This window comes from Pongo abelii, chromosome 13 (assembly GCF_028885655.2).
Source record: "Pongo abelii isolate AG06213 chromosome 13, NHGRI_mPonAbe1-v2.0_pri, whole genome shotgun sequence".
NCBI classification, from domain to species: Eukaryota; Metazoa; Chordata; class Mammalia; order Primates; family Hominidae; genus Pongo; species Pongo abelii.
This window is the reverse complement of record NC_071998.2, coordinates 59,002,654-59,020,715: the sequence shown is the minus strand read 5'-3', so window position 1 is coordinate 59,020,715 and position 18,062 is coordinate 59,002,654. Positions and strand designations below refer to the sequence as shown.

The window sequence follows — 18,062 nt, the reverse complement described above, 5'->3', positions numbered from 1 at the left end:
TGCCTGTAATCCCAGCACTTTGGTAGGCCGAGGCAGGCACATCACTTGAGGCCAGGAGTTCAAGACCAGCCTGGCCAACATGGTGAAAACTCCATCTCTACTAAAAAAATACAAAAATTAGCCGGGTGTGGTGGCACATGCCTGTAATCCCAGCTACTCAGGAGGCTGAGACAGGAGAATCATTTGAACCCTGGAGGCAGAGGTTGCAGTGAACTGAGATCACGCAACTGCACTCCAGCCTGGGTGACACAGTGAGACTCTGTCTCAATAAATAAGTAAGTTGCAGCAGCTGAAACTGCTATGTGTTCAGCAAATCTATTTCCTTCTACAGTTGGCGCACAGCTGCACTACGTTTCCCAGCATCCCCAGCAAGTAGGAGGAACCATATGACGAGTTCTGCCAATGGATATGAACAGAAGTGCTGGTCACTGTTTCCAGGCCTTGACGGTAAAAATCCTCCTCCCAGCCCTCCACGTTCTCTATCTGTCCCCATCTGCAACTGAATGCAGAGAAGGAAGGTGTCATAGAAGATGCAGAGCCACATGATGAAAGGAGCCTGGCTCCCTGGATGGTGGAACAGTCTCCCCAATGACCCTCATTGGACTGTGATGTGAGTGAGATTGAAACGTCATTGTGTTCGCCACTGGAATTTGGGTTTGTTTGCTGCAACAGTGTCTTTGTTTGGGTTCCTCCCAGGATCAGGTTCTGAGATATGGATTGGTGTCCAAGTAGTTTATTGGGAGGTGATCCCAGGAAACATCAGTATACAGGCAAGTGGCAGAGTGAGAAGGAACAGGGATGGATTCCAATGAACGGCACATTATCTACCAGTTTGTACTGTGGCAGCTGGAGCTCAGTCACACAAGGAAACTCTGGGAGGCAATACAGAACATATCTCAGAGCTATCCTAACTGAGAGGTAAGACTATCTATCATATTTATATACTTTCCTCTCATTGTTTGAGAGCTGCTTCCAAGGGCATTAACGTTTTAGCATTCCTACATGTGCTGAGTGCAGGTCAAGTGTGTGCACAGTGTCTTCAGGCAGAGTTGAAGGCAGTCACAGTAGGCCGCCTCACCTGTAGAGGGGAGTGCTGAGTGGATATGAGTGGAGCACAAACAGCATCTGCTAAGAATGTTTAGCACACACTGTGGCCAAGACTTAAAATTAGGTGACTTAACATAAACTGGAGTTTCTGACTTCCTCCAAAAAATAAGAAGATAGTCAACATTGAGCCTGCATTTCTGTATGGCAATAACTGGCTGGAGCTGACTAGTGATTGCCACTTTAGATGGGGGTAGGGTCTCTAATCTCCATAATCCCCATAACCCCCACCAATCCTCTCTGTCACCCAGGCTGGAGTGCAAAGCCATGATCTTGGCTCACTGCAACCTCTGGCTCCTAGGTTCAAGTGATCCTCCCACCTCAGCCTCCTGAGTAGCTGGGATTATAGGCGCCACCACACCCGGCTAATATTTGTATTTTTAGTAGAGATGGAGCTTCATCCTTTTGGCCAGGCTGGTCTTGAACTCCTGATCTCAAGTGATCCGACTGCCTTGGCCTCCCAAAGTGCTGGGATTACAGGCATGAGCCACCGTGCCTGGCCTACTAGCCCACCTTATGATTCTTTCTGTAGGCATTTGAATCTGTAACCCCAGGCCTTCTACTAGAACAAACCTTGTGTTTTGTTCATTTCCTCCCGTCTTTCTCAATCCAGTTGCATTTTCTTCCCTCTGTACCCCACTTCAAAAGCTTCTCAAAATGTACTTTCTTGATGAGGACTTCCCTGACCACTTCACCATACTTCTATGGCCATCTATAGCTGTGCCGCCCAATATGGTAGCCACTGGCCGCATTTGGCTATTTTAATTTAAATTTCAGTTAATTAAAGTTAACTAAGCTAAGAAAGATAATTAAAATTTAAAAATGAGTTCCTCCATCATACTAGCTACATTTCATGTGCTCCATAGCCATAGATGGGTAATATATTGGATATGTCACATCTTGGACAGCACAGATATAATACCTTTGCATGATGACAGAAAGTCCTGTTGGACAGTGCTGACTTGTATCGTAATTCTTCTTGTAGGTGCTTTATTTTTTTCCGTAAGTATTTACCTCTTAAGGTGAAATCATCTTTAAAAAATGAGAGCCAGTGTCTTCCACTTGTCTCATATTCCTGCTCACAGTCAAGTACCTAAGCGATTGCTTGTAGTATTATTGCTGATGTTTCTCAAGTTGCTGAACGAGGCGTGGTTACCAGCGTCCCCTGTAGTCCCATTCAGGGAGACATTGCTTGCTCTCCTGTCCTCTTCAGGCTTATTTGGAAGTCTGAAGACGCTGCCTAGGGAGAAAAGAGACAGGGACTTCAACATTATACTCTTTTAGGATTGGAAGGAAACTCATTAAGGCCACTTATTGTTTCCTACTTTAAAAAAAAAGTAACCCATACTTTGGTGATTGATTTTTTATGTCTTTATTGTATTTAAAATTCAGTAAGAATTGGGACATGAAAACGTCAAGGTAAAACATCCTGATTTGGGAGTTTAACAGACAAGGCTAGCATCGCAGCTCTGTCATTTATTAGCTACAAGACTTCACACCATTTACTTGCCTTCTCTAAGCCTCAATTTATTCCAAGGAGAATAATAACAATATCTACCTCATGGAGTTTTGATGAAGATTAAATGAGATAAATGCCATAGGAATTATTGTTAGCAACAAAAAAATCAAATCCAAAGGAAAAGCAAGCGAGACCTACAGTTGTATGCTTATTGGAAGGGATCAAAGCAGATAATGCATTCAGAAAATTCCTTCCAATAGAAATGTGTGCACAGTTGCAGGGGATCCATTTTACAAACATTAATTTCCTTGGAAAATATTAATGTATTTTCATTAGCGTGGAGACTAGAGACTAGAGTAATGAGGCTGGCTTTGCACCCTCCCCTTGCCCTACTTGCCAAACAAATAATATCTCAAATTAAAGCTGCCTTTTGGTGGGAAAAAAAAAAAAGGATAATGGAAATACGATGACCAGGATAAAAGGACTGGAGAGCTCCAATCACTTAGTTTTGGGTCAGAAGATAAAATCATTATGGGGAATGTCTATCTCTTTTTCTGTCTTCGCTGTCCATATGTTTTATATGTTTGAAAATAATAGAACATTCTGAATGCAATTATTGCTTTCTTTCTCCAAAGAGGTAAACAGTGCCTGCGAAGGTTAATGTTCTCAAGCACCTCTGAGGCATGACTGTGTCCTTTTCTTGGTCATCAAGCTGTGAAAAGTCACAGTGCTGTCCAATAATCTCATGGAGAAACAAGCTAAAGGCACTTCCTTCTGGACAGAACAGATCATGCTAGGCCTGCCTACAAATGGCATTTTGGCTGGTGGCCATAATGTCATGATGAAACTTGCTTTGGGCAGAGGCTCAGAAGTGGCATTTGGGAGATTTTCCTTCTTTAACTGTGTACATTTGATCGTTTGGGAAAGATGCTCAAAATCAGTTGCAAAGTGAAATAAAGTAGATTACAAAAGAGCATGTGTGATATGATCACATTCTGTTAAAAGAATGAGACACTAGTTGGAAAGTGTCTAATAGAGTTCTTTGTAGCTGTAGAAATTCACAAAAAAAGGAATTTATCGGAAAGATGTGGAAGTTCATAGAAGTATGAGTTAGGTATTGCTGCATAACATAACACTTCAAACTTCGAGGCTTAGAACATTTATTTAGCTCATGATATAAGGTCGTCTTCTTCATGTATCTGAGGTCAGCTGTGTGTGCATGAGGTGGTTCTACTTCTGAGAGTTGGCCGAGACCCCTGTGCTCTCCTCCAAGTGGTTTGTTATCCTCCAGCAGCTGACATCAGTTTTGTTCTTGTGGCTCCAAGAGAGACTGGAAGCACACAAGCCCTCTAGAAGTTGAGGCTCTGAGCTGACACACTTCACTGTTCCTGCATTCTACTGGCTAAAGCAAATTGCAATGCATCCAAGATACAAGGGGTGGAGAACTAGACTTCAGTTCTTGATGGGCCTCTGTCTCTTGCCCAGGGCATGGTATGGAGGCCACTAGTTGAGGCCAAGAATACAATCAATTTCCCGTATTAGAATTGAAGGAAAAGGTGAAGAATTAGTTCTCAGGAGGCCCAGGACCCAGAGCTGCTCCAGGTGTCTGAATGATACATGCCAATGAGTGATCTCATTAGTGTTCCCCTGTCAGGAGGAAGAAACTCCAGCATTTTCAGTCTTCGAGGGTCACTTAGCTAGAGACTGAAATCACAGCTTGGTCACCTGCCTACTGCTTTGCCAGCAGAGGACCTGACACCTGGGTTGGTAGTCCCACTAGAAATGATATTCCATTGATTGAGTGGTTATCCCCAGAGCAAAATGTGGGTGTGGCTCCCTGGAGAAGGCAGAATGAATGCTGGGTCTTTCATACCAAAATACTTTCTCTATACACTAAAATGTTAACAATAGAATCCATGTTGGATTCATGGAAGAGGTTTTTTTTTGTTTGTTTGTTTGTATGTAATCCTGAATTTCTCTAAAGAATGTATATTATTTATGTAAGTTTTTAAAAAGTTATAGGAAAAACAGTTGTAGAAACCCATAATCGTGTAGCAGGACAGGTGTAGTGAAAAGGTATTTGTACTTCAGGTCTTTTTGCCTCAGTTTCCTTCCTCCTCCCCCCTTTTTTCCTCTTCCTCCATCTCCTCTCCCTTCTCCTTTTTCTCCTTCACCATCTCCTTCTGCTACTACTGCTACTATTACAACTAGGCTTACGCACACACATGCACACAGACAGACACACACCCCTTCCATCACATTCCAGAAAGGAAACTGCTTTGAGTCTCTGTCTTCTCATTTGTAAAATGATAGGAAGAGAGGAGATTGTCTCCAAAATCATTTCCATTTATAAGTAATGGTTACATACATAATTCTGACTTTCCAGATAATTTATTCTATATCCTGACACTTTCTCTTTGATCGTCCTAATATGCTATATTTTATGTCTAAAAGCAACTCATCTCTGTTCTAAAAGCACATAGAGGGAAGGGTTTCTTCAGCTCCCTCCTCTTTTGTCCCCATCACCAGATGCTATGATAGTTGGCTGGAAGACCATAGAGATCTAACAGCTATTAGTGCTCAAGGCTCAGCCCTTACCTATCAGAAATCAGTCTCCAAAGAAAATATACCTCCTCAACCTCCACAACACCCCAACACTAATGAAAGAGAGAGCTCTCTCTCCATATACACTTTTGGAAGCCACTGATGAGGGCTTTTGCCTTGTGGGTTGTAATTAGGGTTGCCAAATGAAAATACAGGATGTTAAGTGAAATTTGAATTTCAGATAAGCAACAGTAGTTTGTTAGTGTAACTTATATCCCATAAATTGCAGATATTGCCAATTTGAATGGGGGCATACCTATACTAAAAACTTATTCATTTTTATCTGAAATTCAAATTTCATTTGCTAAATCTGCCAACCCTAGTTGGAATAGATTCCTGCTGTTCTTTATTCCCCCTTTACTACCCCAGACTCAGGAACAGAGAAAATATATGACCTCAGCCAGATTTTGGCCAAAGAAAGTCCTAAAACTTCTAAATATTTTGAAGCATCTGAAAGAAATCATGAGCAAATATTTCTCATTTCCTTGTGGTCATGACAGTCTGAAACAGGAATTAATGTCTGGTTCTAAATTCAGAAATAAAGCAGTTCTTTTTTTTCTTGTTTTTATTTTTTTCCTTCACAAAGGTATCACATATATTTTTTAAAAATGTAAAACAAGTAAAAACTATAATCAACCAGATGTAGCACAAGGGAGGCCGAGTGAGATGTCTGCAGTTTCTTGGACACTCCAATATTGAGAGTGAGTTGCCTTGGTTTAAGGATATAAATAGTTCCACCTGGAGATCAATACCCACCCTAAAGAAAAAAACACATAGACATTCGGCTTCATGTCCCAGTTGCATGTGAACTTCACAGGAGTTCATTAGTATGTGTCTCCTCGTTTCTGAGTGTTGTAATGAAGTTATTGCTGGACCGGGAAGCCAAGTGTCAGATCTCAGAGCATGGGATAACATGAAGACAAAGCCAGCGCAGTCTTGGCAGCCTTCCTCTAGGTTCACCCACTGTATCTTCATGCTTTTATCTTTCCAACTTCAGCATGCACTTGGAAACCTCAACACTTTGAACAAGAATAAACTGGGGGAAAAGTGTTGCTGTGAGCACTCTAGATAAAGTGAGCAGGATATTTACATAGAAAGACTTGAACTTCTTCAATTAATAATTATTGGTAATAAGTTTACATTGTTCTAAAATATTCATAACAATCCTGGAGACAGGATTTTGTAGATACATAAAATTAGGTCTTAAAGACCTTCATTAACTTACTTGAGGTCATACCACCAGTTTCAACATAGGCCAGTTTTACTCCAAAATCTATTTTCTTCCCCTCTACCATACCATATTGCTCTTTATTTCTGAGAGTTGTAAGCAGGTGTTTTGTAGGTCAAATCTTGTCCATGAACTAATCTGACATTAGGCAATATTGTTTCACCAGTATCACTTTTTTTAACCCTTGAATTTGAGTGTCTTTAGGCTGGACATACACTTCCCACTTTGTCAACAGTCACCACCACTCTCTATAGTGTTACGCTTGCCACTAATCACATATTTATGTTACTTCTCTGGCCACCACAGGCATTCGAGTTTGCAATTCCAGGTTTGGTGTCCAAAAAGTGTTTTTACCAATACCATTTGATACTCAGAATGACTGTATAGGAGAAATGGTAGATTTTATAAAGATTGATGAAGAAATGTGCTCAGTAGTGCAAGATGTCTTTCCAGAGGAGTCCCCCACCAATAATTAGCAGAACCAGTGCCATTTTCAATACATCAAGATCAACATCCTACACTGAACATTCTTAGTGACCCATAGTCTGGGTGAAGGTCATTACACTCTCAGGGATTTGAATTAGAACACAGGTAAAGCTAAAGAAAGTGGGAGAAGAACTTGGAATTAGAACAAGCCCAGTTCAAGGATAATTTGTATTTTACTGACATGTTCACCATAGTATGAACTCTGGCTCTGCCGAACATCCGGTCTGCCTCATGTACAAAAGTTGCTGATCCAGGGGCTGGGTGCGGTGGCTCATGCCTGTAATCCCAGCAATTTGGGAGGCCAAGACGGGCAGATTATGAGGTCAGGAGTTCGAGACCATCCCGGCTAACACGGTGAAACCCCGTCTCTACTAAAAATACAAAAAGATTAGTCGGGCATGGTGGCGGGCGCCTATAGTCCCAGCTACTCAGAAGGCTGAGGCAGGAGAATGACATGAACCCAGGAGGTGGAGCTTGCAATGAGCCGAGATCACGCCACTGCACTCCAGCCTGGGCGACAGAGCAAGACTCTATCTCAAAAAGAAAAAAAATAAGAAACAAAAGTTGCTGATCCATTGCAGGAGAAAATTATAGAGAAATGTACTTCAATTGTGTGCCCTAAATAAACTCCATGGGGCCCCATGTAAATGAAGGAATGGCAATAACTAGGAGTGGTAGTTGTTTCCCTCTCAGTCATTGTACTTTTGAATAGGAGTCATTGTACCAACTGTTTAACATATTCATATGTTCCTGGTACTAATGAGGTTGGTCTATTTTAGCCTTTTTTGACAAGGAAGAAATGGCAGGCAGGCAGGTGTCCAAAGCACTAATCTATGAAAGGACAGTTTCCTCTGTGTTTGCAACAGGTGGAATGCTTCAGCCGATAGAACTGTATTCTTTGTTATGTTTCCTAAACAGAGCACAGTTTAGTCCTCAAATTTGCCAAGCAGGTCCATTTGCACACCTCTTGTTTATATTATTTCCTCTGACCATTCCAGTCAGAAACCATGAAATCAAAGTCACCTCATTTGTTTTTTGTTTGTTAGACACTTATGTAGCGTATCTTATGTGCCAGAGACATTTTTAAAGGAACAGCTCATTTAAACCTTGTGTTAGCTGTATCAAGTAGGGACCACTATTATCCCCATTTTATAGATAATGAAACTGTGGCACAGAGTGGTTAAGAAACCTTCCCAAGTCACACAGCAAATATGTGGAAGAGCTGATCCTCTTGACCGCTTTGCTATGTGCTCTTATCTTGGTCATGTGCTGCCATAACATGCGTATCTTGGCTATACCATTGTTAATTCTTCTGATTGCCAGGTGAACATATTTTCCTACTATTCCCTTTATACATTTTCCTTGCTGTTCTTGTGCTGATTTGGCATTGATAAATCAGCCAGGTTTTATAAGTGTTGGGAAAGCTCGCCATGGTGTTCTGATTATAACTGCATGCGTGTCCTGCAGACCTGCTTTCATCCATCATTGATGCATGAAATAGAGCACCTTTAATACAGCACCTGAGACCCCAGAAAGTTAGGCCAAGTTGGTGCAAGAACACAAAGAACCATGGACTCGCTAATTTTCAACAGATGACCAACTGCCACCTGAACTTCTGAATGGGCTTTTCTCTGAGCCCACTTGATATGCTCTACTTCAGTGGGAGGGGGGCGGTGACAAGAAATCAAGAAGACTTGAATTCCTGCCAAATGAGAGACAGCTGAAGGAAATGGGAACATTTGTCTTGGAGAAGAGAAATATGGAGGCCTCAAGAACTGGCATCAGACAGCTGACTCGCTGCTGTGTGCTAGAAGGAGTGGGCTTATCTTAAGTTGTCCAGGGTGCAGTAGAAAATGGAAACTCTGGTCAATCAGATTTCAGCTCAATGTAAGTGATTTCTCTTTTTCGTCGTTTGTAAATTTTTGAGAAAATGGTTTTAAGTGATAGAAATAGCAACCTACTCTTTGTAAAAAATAAAATCAAACAATAACAAAATATCTAAGGTGGAGAGTAAAAGCCTCTTTTCCTTTACCCACTCCCACTCCCTAGGAATACCCTTGATATCTATCCTCCCATGTCCCGTATCTATGCACATGCAAACGTGCTGTCCATACATACACATATGCCTACTACGCGTCCATATAAATTTCCTCTATTTTTGTTTGTTTTCAAATATATGGCCATAAAATGGGTATATCTCAGAATGTAATGAACAAGAAAGTCCCTTTGAGAGTAAATTTCTGTGATTTCCAAATGTTGTTTTACAGAGATGCCCTGTTGAAGGATCTGAAATATATGACTTTAGTTATTGACTGTAAATATTCAAGTTGTTCCACAATTTTTGTTATTCTGACTTGACTTTTTTTATTGAAAAAAATTTACCGGATACCTACAAAATGGAAGTAGGCATTTTGTACTGATACTTATTCTTAAGAGAAAGGATATTCAAACAATTTAAGCTATTCAAAAATGGATGAGCTGCTTAGACGTTTTAGCCACTGGGTATGTTCAAATAGAGGTTGGTTGACCAGTTGGTTACGATGTTATAGAGGTGATTAATGCCACAGATGGGAAGGTGGGGAGAGTTGGACTGGGTGCTTTCCAAGATCCATTCATTGCTCTGATTCCCTGACTTCCTTTGCTGTGCTCACCTGGGCAGTGAAAGATTGCAGGTGGTGCCCTATGAAGAGGAGCAGCCAAATGGCTCCTGCTCCCCATGGCAGGAACCACAGGTGCACACACAACCTGGCTGGGTCCAGGGCCACTCACTGACACGTGGCTGGTGGACAGAAGTGCCTGCAGGCAGTAATTCTTGTTCCAGCTGCTCTGTGGGCATTCGGGGCTTTCAACTTTGGTACCTGGATTTAAAAGAAAACAAATTCCTTTCTAAACACTGCAGGTTTGAAATTGAAGCAAATACTGTACATTCTTATGAGCCTGGCAGTGCAGGAAATTACTCCTTCACCTGTTTCCTATTTTGACATTTCATTAAGATGGAATTTAGTGGCTAGAAAAAATAATATTAAAATATTTGACCTTAAAAAAAAAACACTGGTTAGAGCCTTCAATGTTTAGAACTCCCTCTGCTTGTGCTTCTTTTCCTTTTGAAAAAAAATATATAACTCCCAGAAAAGTTGCAAAAAGAATATGTCAAACACCTGTATACTCTCACCTACATTCACCAGTTATTGACATTTTGCTATATTTGCTTTCTCTATATAATAATAATTTAATTTGTTATTTTTATTATTTTTATTATTTTTAGTATTAAAAATAATTTTATTATTATTATTATTGTTAGGAACTATTTGAGATAAGTTGCAGATATCATGACCCTTCCCACCTAAACACATCGGCAAGTGTCTCCTAAAAACAAAGACATAGTGCAATGATCAAATTTAGGAAATTTAACACAGCTTTGAATCTCTTACTGAATACAATCATATCCAAGTTTTGCCAGTCTTTCCAATATTGGGGTTTATAACATGTTTTCCCAACCCAGGACTTTGTAGATCTACTTAGTTGTCATGCTTTTTTTTTTTTTTTTTGAGATGGAGTCTTGCTCTGTTGCCCAGGCTGGAGGGCAGTGTGCTATCTCGACTCACTGCAAGCTCCGCCTCCCGGGTTCACGCCATTCTCCTGCCTCAGCCTCCCAAGTAGCTACAGGCGCCCACCACCACGCCCAGGTAGTTTTTTGTATTTTTGGTAGAGATGGGGTTTCACCGTGTTAGCCAGGATGGTCTCGATCTCCTGATTTCGTGATCTGCCCACCTCGGCCTCCCAAAGTGCAGGGATTACAGACGTGAGCCACCGCACCCAGCCAGTTGTCATGCTTCTTTAGTCTCTTTTATTTGAGAATGAAAAGGCTCCCAATTTTTGTCTTTTAAGACACCAGCATTTTTGAAGAGTGCAGGCCTATTGTTCTCTAACATGTCTCTGGGATTTGTCTGGTGTGAGATTCAAATTATGCACACACTGTGTCCTTCTCAGTGTGTCACATTAGGGGGCACCTGATGTCAGTTTGCCCCATTGGTGGTGAAGGTAACTTTGATCATGTGGTTAAAGTAGTATCCGTGTGATTGCTCCACTTCTGGGGAATCTCTCCCTCTTTATAATAAATAATCCATGGGGAGGTACTGGTGGTGTCACCCAGATTTCTTCACTCTAAAACATTTTTCCTTTGTGGTAATAATCTTCAGGAGGATAATTTTAGACTGGGTAAATAGCTTGTTTACAAACAAACTTGTTTTAGCATCCATCAATGGCCCTTGCCTGAATCAATTACAATATTGTTATAGTGGATCAATGCTTTTGGAAATGAGAATATTGTCATATCGAGGTTTCCTCGCTGCACTCCCCACCCCCACACATTATCTCCCCTAACACCAAACGAGATCCCCCAGCCAAACCATCTGGGCCAATATATGCCAGCTATGACTAAAGATCCCTGATAGCATCTCCTCGCCTCCATCCTCAAGTCTAAGATGTGCCTGGGGGATAAAGCAGCTATGGAGAAGCAAAGAGAGCCCTACACTGAGAATCAGAGAGCTGACAACCTGCATCTCCACTTGGAGGTTCCACGGGTTGCTCTAAATGAGCATGTCCTAAACTGAACTTGCTGACTCCTACCAACCTGTGCCTACACCAGCGTTCCAATTTCAGTGAATTCACTGCCATTTACTCAGATGCCCCAGCCAAAAATCTGAGCAGCATTCTGTTACTCCTTCCTCTTCCCCCTTCTCCACATCTAATCAACAACTAAATCCTGTGTGATGAGACTTTCCAAACATCTCCAAGAATTTGTCCCCCCTTTCTCCAACTCTATTACCACCACCTGCTCTAGGCTACCTTCACCTCTCACTTGGTCTTCTGCAATAGCCTTCTGCCTCTCCTCCTGCCTCTCCTCCTGCCTCTAAGGTTTTCTGTGCTGCAATCCATTCTTCTCACTTCAGCCAGAGTGACCTTTCTGAAGTATAAATCTGATCATGTCCTCCCAAACCCAACCCCCATTAAGCCCTTTGGTAGCTCTCCATCGCTTTAAGGACCATTGGTTAAAGTGGTAAGTCTAAACTCTCTAACATGGTGTAGAAGTTCCCTACAACACAGAGTTGGAAGGAAATTTCCACCATGGCACCTCTTTCTTGCCTTGTTTCTGGCCAGACAGATCAAGCTGGGCACAAGCTGACGTATGTCTGGAATGTGTTTTGTAGGCATATGAAGTAATCATCTCTTAGGAAATCATGGAAGCAATCTTGACTTGGTCATTTCCAGGACTCTAACCGGATAAAGCTGTCCCCAAGCTGTGGATCCTCTTCTCAGTTGGAAGAGAAGTACCTTGAACAGTTTGTTCTTCAGGACAGGTGAAGCCATTGAAAAAGATAAGCAACCACGGGATGCACCATGATCTCACAACGGGCTTGAATAAGAATGGCTACCACATTTATTATATCTTTTTTTTTTTTTTGAGACGGAGTCTTGCTCTGTTGCCTAGGCTGGATTGTAATGGCACAGTCTCAGCTCACTGCAACTTCCGCCTCTCAGGTTCAAGTGATTCTCCTGCCTCAGACTCCCGAGTAGCTGGGATTACAGGTGCCTGCCACCACGCTCAGCTAATTTTTGTATTTTTAGTAGAGACGGGGTTTCACCATGCTGGCCAGGCTGGTCTTGAACTCCCGACCTCAGGTGATCCATCCGCCCCAGCCTCCCAAAGTGTTGGGATTACAGGCATGAGCCACTGCGCCCAGCCCACATTTATAATATCTTGAGAGAAAAGATATTGCAAACACATTGGATATGACAGAGTTTCACTCTTTTGCCCAGGCTAGAGTGAAGGGCGCAATCTGGGCTCACTGCAACCTCCGCCTGCCAGGTTCAAGTGATTCTACTGACTCAGCCTCCCAAGTAGCTGGGATTATAAGTGCCTGCCACCATGTCTGGCCAATTTTTGTATTTTTAGTAGAGACGGGGTTTCACAATGTTGGCCAGGCTGGTCTTGAACTCCTGACCTCAGGCGATCCACCCGCCTCGGCCTCCCAAAGTGCTGGGATTACAGGCGTGAGCCACTGCGCCTGGCCTATTTGTTTACACTTTCTGACTAGCATGTGCATCCCAAATCTCAGAGCAAGCACATTCCTCTGTTTTTATGCTATATTTGTGGTTTCGGGACAAACATGCAGAGAAATATGAAGTCTTGGCTACTTTTTCTCTCCAAAAAGTCAGACTACATTTTAAATATTCTCTCCTTAGGCCAGAACTCTTCGTCCATTGAAGAAACTTTTAAAAATCTATAAGGCACATTTCTTATAAATATTTAAAAATCCTCAAGAATGTTGAGAGCCAGGCAGAATGATAAAGTATGATTAATAGCTACCTCTTACTGAGTATTTACTGTGTCCCAGGTACTATATTAAGAGTTTTCTTTGTATTTAATGCATACGATAAACTTTAAAGTGAATTATTTTGTTACCATTTTGCAAATCAGAAAACTGAGGCCCAGAGCACTTCAGCAACTTGATTAAGATCACAAGATTTGGATTTTTTAAATTAATTTTTTTTTGCAGCAATGAAATCTCACTGTATTGCTCAGACTGCTCTTGAACTCCTAGGCTCAAGCAGTCCTCCTACCTTAGCCTCCCAAAGTGCTGGATTTACAGGCGTGAGTTACCATGCCTGGCCCAAAAAATTAGGAATTAAAAGCAGCACTATCAGATGTCAAACACCATGCTCCTACTCAGTGTGTTGTTATGTCTCGGCAAGCTCTCATCTTTCTCCTAGAAGCCCACCTCCTTCATTTTAGGACCTTCCCTTCCTTCCTTCCTTCCTTCCTTCCTTCCTTCCTTCCTTCCTTCCGCCCGCACATTTACATTGCTAGGTGTGACTTCAGAAGCCATCTACCACACTTTTTTTTTTTCTTTTTCTTTTTTCTTTTCTTTTCTTTTTTTTTTTTTTTTTTTTTGACAGAGTCTCTCTCTGTCTCCCAGGCATGATCTTGGCTCACTGCAACCTCCACTTCTCAGGTTCTAGCCATTCTTCTGCTTCAGCCTCCTGAATAGCTGGGATTACAGGCACCTAATACCACACATGGCTAATTTTTGTATTTTTAGTAGAGATGGGGTTTCACTATGTTGGCCAGACTGGTCTGGAACTCCTGACCTCAGGCGATCCACCTACCTCGGCCTCCCAAAGTGCTGGGATTACAGGCATGAGCCACCGCGCCTGGCCATCTACCACACTCTAGATGCCAACTGTCTCACTGTTTTCTAGATTTTACCTTCTATTCCCAATCGAAAGTGGCCTGTGCCTCATTCTTTTAGGACTACTGTTTCATGCTATATAATACCTTTAGTGTCTGGTAGTCAGGTATTCAAAAAATAATTATGAACATCACTGTGTGAGACCAATGTGATTCCTATACACATGGGGCTTAGCAAATACTTGTTGGATAAATGAATGAATCCTGGAATAATCTAATGAGCAAATAAATACTAATACACAATCATTGACAATAGAGGAAGTTTGAGTAGAAGACAGAACATGAGTTCTAGAATAAGAAAGTTGGATTTGGATTCTGGCACTATTATTTGGGTTGTACTTAGTACTATTCACCAAATATTTATGGCTGTGGTCATTTCAGGCATTTGGTAGTATTATATCTTGCACTGCTTAGTATTTTCAAATTTCCAAGAGGCATACGTCTTTGGGATTGGGGAACAAGTCAGGATTTTTAATTCTCAGGAACTCTGAGATCATAAATTATTCATTTTTCATGATCTTTTTTTACATGTATTTGTATAATAATGAGCAGCCATAATTGTGAATACTAAGTCATTTTTCTGTAATAGGGTTATGCTATCAGAAGTTTTCTATTAGAAATGACATAATAATAAGTGCATGGCTTATTATTACTGTGAATTGATTTATTGCAACAAGAATATATGTTTCAGTAACATGTAAAAATAATCTTCTTCATATAGACATCTGATACTAGAAAATATTAAAAGATGGAGATAATAACATAAGATAAATAGCAAGTAAAAATTATTACTAAAATGAAATATATTACCACAAATATTTCTATAAGTTATCATTATTAAAATGAAAATGTAGAACCCACAAAGAATTATTTACCTAGCCAATTTCCTGTCTTGCATGTACATTTGTTCAATTGTGAGGATTGCATACAAAAGCATCTTCAAGCTGAGCTTTAGAACACCTACTGCTTCATGTAAGTTATTTGTTTTTTTAATAATGAAAATAAAAATGTTTGCTTTTCTTGTCTGCTAGTTCTGGTTTTGATTTTGCCATTGAAATTGATATTGCTTTTGCTAATTCAGGTTTTTGTACAGTCTCTGATTTCCTGTTGGAGTCTTCCACAACATTCATATCATTTGCTTCTTGCACTTCTTCAGTTAAAATATTTACAAAGAACTGTAGCCTAGAGGGAATATTCAAAAACTGAAAAACACCAGTCAACATTACTGGGTTGTATTCAAATAATGTAACATTCAGATCCCTTAGCAAAGTTAACAGCACTAAATAGAACCATGCATTGAAACTGCCAATTTAAGGACATTTGTTTTCAAAACTGGTTTCTTTTTTTTTTTTTCTTTTATTATTATTATTATTATTATTATTATACTTTAGGTTTTATGGTACATGTGCGCAATGTGCAGGTAAGTTACATATGTATACATGTGCCATGCTGGTGCGCTGCACCCACCAACTCGTCATCTAGCATTAGGTATATCTCCCAATGCTATCCCTCCCCCCTCCCCCCACCCCACAACAGTCCCCAGAGTGTGATGTTCCCCTTCCTGTGTCCGTGTGTTCTCATTGTTCAATTCCCGCCTATGAGTGAGAATATGCGGTGTTTGGTTTTTTGTTCTTGCGATAGTTTACTGAGAATGATGATTTCCAATTTCATCCATGTCCCTACAAAGGACGTGAACTCATCATTTTTTATGGCTGCATAGTATTCCATGGTGTATATGTGCCACATTTTCTTAATCCAGTCTATCATTGTTGGACATTTGGGTTGGTTCCAAGTCTTTGCTATTGTGAATAATGCCGCAATAAACATACGTGTGCATGTGTCTTTATAGCAGCATGATTTATAGTCCTTTGGGTATATACCCAGTAATGGGATGGCTGGGTCGAATGGAATTTCTAGTTCTAGATCCCTGAGGAATCGCCACACTGACTTCCACAATGGTTGAACTAGTTTACAGTCCCACCAACAGTGTAAAAGTGTTCCTATTTCTCCACATCCTCTCCAGCACCTGTTGTTTCCTGACTTTTTAATGATTGCCATTCTAACTGGTGTGAGATGGTATCTCATTGTGGTTTTGATTTGCATTTCTCTGATGGCCAGTGATGGTGAGCATTTTTTCATGTGTTTTTTGGCTGCATAAATGTCTTCTTTTGAGAAGTGTCTGTTCATGTCCTTCGCCCACTTTTTGATGGGGTTGTTTGTTTTTTTCTTGTAAATTTGTTGGAGTTCATTGTAGATTCTGGATATTAGCCCTTTGTCAGATGAGTAGGTTGCGAAAATTTTCTCCCATTTTGTAGGTTGCCTGTTCACTCTGATGGTAGTTTCTTTTGCTGTGCAGAAGCTCTTGAGTTTAATTAGATCCCATTTGTCAATTTTGGCTTTTGTTGCCATTGCTTTTGGTGTTTTAGACATGAAGTCCTTGCCCATGCCTATGTCCTGAATGGTAATGCCTAGGTTTTCTTCTAGGGTTTTTATGGTTTTAGGTCTAACGTTTAAGTCTTTAATCCATCTTGAATTGATTTTTGTATAAGGTATAAGGAAGGGATCCAGTTTCAGCTTTCTACATATGGCTAGCCAGTTTTCCCAGCACCATTTATTAAATAGGGAATCCTTTCCCCATTTCTTGTTTTTGTCAGGTTTGTCAAAGATCAGATACTTGTAGATATGTGGCATTATTTCTGACGGCTCTGTTCTGTTCCATTGATCTATATCTCTGTTTTGGTACCAGTACCATGCTGTTTTGGTTACTGTAGCCTTGTAGTATAGTTTGAAGTCAGGTAGTGTGATGCCTCCAGCTTTGTTCTTTTGGCTTAGGATTGACTTGGCGATGCGGGCTCTTTTTTGGTTCCATATGAACTTTAAAGTAGTTTTTTCCAATTCTGTGAAGAAAGTCATTGGTAGCTTGATGGGGATGGCATTGAATCTGTAAATTACCTTGGGAAGGATGGCCATTTTCATGATATTGATTCTTCCTACCCATGAGCATGGAATGTTCTTCCATTTGTTTGTATCCTCTTTTATTTCCTTGAGCAGTGGTTTGTAGTTCTCCTTGAAGAGGTCTTTCACATCCCTTGTAAGTTGGATTCCTAGGTATTTTATTCTCTTTGAAGCAATTGTGAATGGGAGTTCACTCATGATTTGGCTCTCTGTTTGTCTGTTATTGATGTATAAGAATGCTTGTGATTTTTGCACATTGATTTTGTATCCTGAGACTTTGCTGAAGTTGCTTATCAGCTTAAGGAGATTTTGGGCTGAGACAATGGGGTTTTCTAGATATACCATCGTGTCATCTGCAAACAGGGACAATTTGACTTCCTCTTTTCCTAATTGAATACCCTTGATTTCCTTCTCCTGCCTAATTGCCCTGGCCAGAACTTCCAACACTATGTTGAATAGAAGTGGTGAGAGAGGGCATCCCTGTCTTGTGCCAGTTTTCAAAGGGAATGCTTCCAGTTTTTGCCCATTCAGTATGATATTGGCTGTGGGTTTGTCATAAATAGCTCTTATTATTTTGAGATACGTCCCATCAATTCCTAATTTATTGAGAGTTTTTAGCATGAAGGGTTGTTGAATTTTGTCAAAGGCCTTTTCTGCATCTATTGAGATAATCATGTGGTTTTTGTCTTTGGTTCTGTTTATATGCTGGATTACATTTATTGATTTGCGTATATTGAACCAGCCTTGCATCCCAGGGATGAAGCCCACTTGATCATGGTGGATAAGCTTTTTGATGTGCTGCTGGATTCTGTTTGCCAGTATTTTACTGAGGATTTTTGCATCAATGTTCATCAAGGATATTGGTCTAAAATTCTCTTTTTTTGTTGTGTCTCTGCCAGGCTTTGGTATCAGGATGATGCTGGCCTCATAAAATGAGTTAGGGAGGATTCCCTCTTTTTCTATTGATTGGAATA

General features: G+C 40.8%; 1 long non-coding RNA gene across 1 annotated transcript in view; it reads right to left on the bottom strand.

The window, feature by feature from the left end:
* The window catches only part of LOC134759777 (uncharacterized), a 109,827-nt gene that overhangs the window by 9,030 nt on the left and 82,735 nt on the right, over positions 1–18,062 (bottom strand). Inside the window, exons 3-4 of the long non-coding RNA XR_010136519.1 lie at positions 9,533–9,739; positions 2,119–2,340 (exon numbers count right to left, since the gene is read on the bottom strand). This is a non-coding gene — a long non-coding RNA (uncharacterized LOC134759777). The remainder of the gene's footprint in view (positions 1–2,118; positions 2,341–9,532; positions 9,740–18,062) is intronic.